The 6,000-nt window shown below is 46.7% G+C and overlaps 1 pseudogene; it reads right to left on the bottom strand.

Annotated features, from left to right (window-relative positions):
- Window positions 1-3,217: 3,217 nt before the first annotated feature.
- The window catches only part of LOC148093640 (exocyst complex component 3 pseudogene), a 150,836-nt pseudogene continuing 148,053 nt past the window's right edge, over window positions 3,218-6,000 (bottom strand).

Genomic DNA, 6,000 nt, shown 5'->3' with positions numbered 1-6,000 from the left:
CTCTTCCCTTCCCCTCCCCTCCCCTCCCCTCCCCTCCCCTCCCCTCCCCTCCCCTCCCCTCCCCTCCCCTCCCCTCCCCTCCCCTCCCCTCCCCTCCTCTCCCCTCCCTTTCCCTTCCCTTCCCTTCTCTTCCTTTCCCATCATTCCTGACCTTCCTTCCTTCCTTCCTTCCTTCCTTCCTTCCTTCCTTCCTTCCTTCCTTCCTTCCTTCCTTCCTTCCCTCCCTCCCTCCCTCCCTCCCTCCCTCTCTCTCTCTCTCTCTCTTTCTTCTTTCTTTCTTTCCTCGTAGTATCATTAGTCAGAATCAAGCAGAATAAAGTGTATGTATTTAACAGTGAATGAATGAACTTGGACACACAGTGAGGAAAACACAGTCATGAGACTGCCAACTCTCTCTGAAATGCATCTCCCTCTTGTTGTTCATATACCATCTCTTAAAGTTTCAGATACAGATGCTGAATTATTGCTTTAAGCAACTTTCAGGGTTTAATTAAAATAGGTCTGACTGGTGGGACTTCAGATGAGTTTCAGTGTCTCAGAGGCAAGCTGAGATGTGGCTTTGAATTAAGGGAATGAAACAATTCCCAAAGAAGCAGTATATAAGGTCACGAAGGAGCTCGATTCCGAAAGGAAAGGATAGAATAAAACGGAAGGCAATACATGGCCTGTTACTTACCTTGGTGTGGGGGTGTACTCCATTTTAAAAGCTGAAGACTTTATAACAGGGCTCCAACCATAGATAACTGGTCTTAAAGTTGATTTTTGTCATTTTGTTGACTTGAAAGAAATGTTTCCTGTCTAGAATCATTTGTGAAACCTAAAACTTGGTAACCCAAAGAATAGTGAAAATGGGTTTGTGCTGGTGAACACTAGATATTTCCATGCAATCTGTTATCTGTAAGTTGAATAATTTAATTTGCATTAAGACAATTTACTGAGGAAACTGACAAAATGGACAAATCTCTTATAATGTGAAAATAACAGTTAAAATTCTGGGGCACAGAATGGGCAAAAATAACAATCAGCCTCTCTGCCACCCCTCTCCACCCCCATATAAAATGTTGCTTTAACACACTTATATTTCCACAATGAACAAGTCGCATTGCTTTACAGGGGCCTGTGTTTCTCCTCCACTCAGGGTGACGATCAGTGTGGGACAGCAAACCGCTCGGCCAGGGGCTGGGCCAGTCCATGGAGCAGATAGGCAGGGCTGGCAACAGCCCTCGACCTGGCTCCTGAGGCTGCTGAGGACCTTTCTGAAGGATGCTCCCCATCTGGACCCTCACCCCCCAGCCCACCTCCTGCAAAAGCACCGCCTCTTGGGTTTTCTCTTGTTCTTTTGATGCAGACAGTGGCTGGGGGGATGCCCTGTGGTTTTATTGAGACTGTCGGGTTTCATTCTCTGAGATGTTTTCAAACACTTGAGCTGCTCACTTGCTTTGTCCACTTCTCTCCCTCCTGCCTCTCCCTCCTCACCTCTCCCTCCTGCCTCTCCCTCTAATCTCTCCCTCCTGCCTCTCCCTCCTGTCTCTCCCTCCTGCCTCTCCCTCCTCTCCCTCCTGTCTCTCCCTCCTCTTCTTCCTCCTCACCTCTCCCTCCTCCTCTCCCTCCTGTCTCTCCCTCCTGTCTGTCCCTCCTGTCTCTCCCTCCTGTCTCTCCCTCCTGCCTCTCCCTCCTCCTCTCCCTCCTGGACTCTCCCTCCTGTCTCTCCCTCCTGTCTCTCCCTCCTGTCTCTCCCTCCTGTCTCTCCCTCCTGTCTCTCCCTCCTGTCTCTCCCTCCTGTCTCTCCCTCCTGTCTCTCCCTCCTGCCTCTCCCTCCTGGACTCTCCCTCCTGTCTCTCCCTCCTGTCTCTCCCTCCTGTCTCTCCCTCCTCGCCTCTCCCTCCTCTCCTTTCCTCCATCAAGAAAACCAAGGGAAATTGACAAGCAGCAGGACAGGGGAAATTGAGCTATATTATTTCTCCTTCGGGAACCTCACTTTGCTGCCTTATCTGAAAGCTATCGTTTTCTACATCTCTTGGCAAGAGTTCTCATCGACCAGTGACCCCTAAATGCCTATGCTGATCAATAGTCCCGGTATCTTATTGACATACCCATTGACAGCTCTCACTGAGCACGGGAATTAGGAATGGCAGCCAATTGCAATCGGTTCAGGCTACTTGAGAGGCAAGGACGGCCCGCGTTGGTATTGACACTGTAAATGGAGACGGTTTACTTAGCGCTCAGGGAGCTGCATTTGTAAGGAGACCGATAGACCTCATTACTATTTAAGGGCAGAGGATTTTCTGGCAGCCAACAGGGCTTGCCTGTATCAAGCCTTCCCACTTATAGAGCCTGGCGAAATAAACCCTGAGTGATTTGCTCCTCACCTCCACCTCTATAAAGAGGACCATCAGATGGAATTGAATGTAAGGAATGGAGGACACAAGATTGGACAACAAGGGGCCTTCGGTAAGTCAGAGCCTCGGTTCCCACTCACGGATGAGTGGCAGTTTATCAGTCTGACAGTTTTGAGCTTGTGTGCTCCCCCTGGGCAAAGGCAAAATCAAGAATCATAGGCTCTCAGGGCAGGAAAGGATTTTGGATTTTCAAATGCATCTGCTTCAATTTTCTATTCAATGCAGGTGTTCCTGCACCAACACGGCTATCCTGCATTCTGTTGGTTACCAACAGTGACGTGGAACTTGCTCACTTAAGAAACATTCCATCTCATTGTTCAGTAGCTGCAGCAGTAGGAAAGGTCTTCCTTCTCTAGGGCTGAAATCTGTCTACCTATAGCTTTTGCTACTTGCTCCCAGATCGACTTTCTGTAGCCCGTGTGTGTACTAGAGATACTAGCTTGGCATTTAACACTCTTCATCCCTTATCCTGTCGATAACTCCTCATGAAGGCATCCTCTGACCTCCACCTCCTCCCCCATTTACAGATGGGAAAACTGAAGCTCAGAGAATTTAGATAATTTGCTCAAGGACACAGATCTGGGCCTCGGTGTGCCTGAACTCCATGTTCTTTCTGCAGCACTGTCTTGTCTCCTTGTGCCATACAGAGGGTCTGGCCCAATTTTCTTTCCCTTATCTCCCTGAACAATAGAATTCATTTTCAAAGAATCTCATACCACTTCTGGAAGGTCACTACTCTGGTTCTTAAAAAGTAGTTATTTTATTTTTTCCCCTTGAATTGCCCCTGGCTCACTATTTTTTAACTCAACAAAAATCAGCTATTCCACTTCCCTATGCAGCACTGCTACCCCAGCACCAAGCTCATTCACACTATGGCCAAACTCTGTCAGTTCTTGGCCCCTCCTATGTCCTTGGCCATAGAAGAAGGTCAGTACAGCTTGCTCCCCCATCCTGTTATAAGGCCCGTAGTCTAAAATACAAGCAGAGAAGGGCCATAGCTGGATCAGTCAAGGTCTCTGCCAAGCCCTGGAGATTGAGGGCAGATTTTTCTGTGAAGGATAGAATGAGAAAGCAGTTTTTGATGTGTGCAGGGAGACTAAGGTGACTGCTGTGTGTCAGGTGCACCATGGGCTGCATCCACTAGGGAGGAATGGGGGCTGGCAGGAGCAGAGCATGGAGTGGAGTCCAGCTGCTTGGCTGGAAATTTAATGTTACCTTTTCTGGGCACCTGTGCCTTTGAGGTCTGGGGTGAGTAGAAAAGCCCTAGATATCTGTGGTCTCTAGATAGAAGAGGGTCATGGAGAATCCTGGGTACCCAAAGGATATTGGAAGGAGCTGCCAACACTTCTACCCTTGGACACAGAGTAGAAGTGGCTTTATGAACCCCACTGGGACAATTCAGAGGCAATGATTGGGCCAGAAATAATGAGTAGAAGTAGCAGAGAAGCAGATTTTGAGGGGAAATTATTCCCAGGTGAGGGGCTAGTGGAAACTAATTATGAATGGGCTATGGTGGCACCATTTTCAAAATTAGCAAACCATGGTTTTAATGCTGGTTCTGAATATGTGAATATATTGACATATTGTCTTCCAAAGCAATTGTCAGTGAAGGATGCCACTGACTGATTTGATTACATATTGGAAAGCTGTAAAGGGGCTGGACAAAGACAAAGACTGATGTTCATTGCCCTGTGCTAGGCCATCACCATCCATCTGAACTATTCCAACACCTAACTTACCTTCCTGCCCTTCAACCTCTCAGCTCGCCATCTGACTGTCCCACAACTGCAGAGGTGGACTGTGTCATGCTCTCCCATCTTCCTTTGTATTCAGAATGATGTCAAAGTTTTCCACGATGGCATTCATGATTCAGCATGGTCTGGCCCAGCTTTTTTAAAATTTATTTTTCAATTACAGTTGACATGCAATTTTATATTAGTTTCAGGTGTACAATATAGTAATTCAACATTTATATACATTATGAAGTGATCACCCCGATAAATCTAGTACCCACCTGACACCACACATAGTTACTATAATATCACTGGCTATATTCCCTATGCTGTACTTATATCCCCATGACTGACCTAGGTTGGTTTCACCCAACTTTATATCCCACATGACTCAGACATCCTGTGGTTAAGTCACTTTAAACCCATTGCCTAGCCCTGAACATGCCCAGTACTCCCAAGCCTTTGTGCATTTCTTCCTGCAATTTTCCTCCTTGACAAGCTTTTTTCCTTACCCTTTTTGCCTGTTTAATTCCTATTCATTAGCTGAGACTTTGCTCTGAAGCTTTTTCTGATCCTTCTCATTAGAATGAACTCTGCCTTTTGTGCTCCTACTCTGTGTACACACGTCCTAGAACATTTAACTCACCCTGCCAACATTGTGGTTAATTGTTTTTGCACATTTTTGCTAGATGACTGAAAGGGAAGGCTATAACTCATTGGTTGTTTTCTCTCTGGGGGTCCCAACAGTGCCTTGCACATAGTAGAGATCCATTATTGGGAATTGATGGGTAGGTATTGGTGCTGGTTGTATCCAATCAATATCCTGGAGCTCTGACAGTAGGAGAGAAGGTTAGCTCTCAGCAACTTCCACCCCCTCCTCTTCTTTGGGGACATGTATAGCTAGTCCATTGTTCTAGCCTTTCCAGTAGTTAGGGACAGGCCATTAGGATGTGAGCAAAAGTAAAAAGTGCCACTTCCAGGCCTGCCCCTAACAACCTCCCCCATGTGAGCCTCTCTATCTTTTTCTGTATTGAATGCAGGAAGCTCCAAGGACCTAGAAATGCTGGTCCTTAAAAGAAAAGTAAACGTACTGGATGCAAGGTACCTGGGCCTCTGAAGGATTCTATGTAAGAGGGCCTCCACCCCAACTTCACAATGACTCTGACCTATGGGAGAAATACACTCTCATGGTGTGAAGTTCAGGGAATTTGGTTTAGAAAGGAGCTACCCTACCCTGATATGCTGAGCAGTCACACTGGCAAAGCTGTGTGGGTGGGTGTGAGTAGCTGGAAGGCATGGGCAAATGTGGACTCACGACAGTTACAAATTGGACCTCTTCCTCTATCTGTTCTACTAGTTTCCCTTTTCATCTGTAAATTCTAATGCTGATGTTCATCCAGTAAGGAAGAAAGACCCCAGGCCACCCTGCATCACGGTCCTCCTGTAGCAGCCAAACTCCTGGCACTGGAGGCAAGAACTCCATCTGGCCATGATAGACACACATGCTCACCAGAGGTCTCCTAGACCATGCCAGGAAGTAGGCCACTGCTAGTGAGTGTTCTGGGGATGGAGGCATGTATCTCAGGCGTGTAAGATGCCCAATTAAAATGACTTTGATTCCAACTTCTGACTCTGGAACAGACTTTTTCATCTTTCTATGATGGAAGATCCCAATTAATTCATTGTTTGGTTCTCAGACTCATTTCTCATTTAATAATATTGTTAACCAGTCCATTACCCTCCCATAAACACTTATATCCATGACTGAGTCTCAGGCTATTCTGACTTTCACTCATTCTTCTGTAAGTTCATCTTTATTCTTCATGGATGCCCACGTTCACCTCCTTGTATCTCTCCTAGAGAGCTCC

This window comes from Miniopterus natalensis, chromosome 2 (genome assembly GCF_054644295.1).
Source record: "Miniopterus natalensis isolate mMinNat1 chromosome 2, mMinNat1.hap1, whole genome shotgun sequence".
Classification (NCBI taxonomy): Eukaryota; Metazoa; Chordata; class Mammalia; order Chiroptera; family Miniopteridae; genus Miniopterus; species Miniopterus natalensis.
This window is presented reverse-complemented; position numbering and strand designations above follow the sequence as displayed.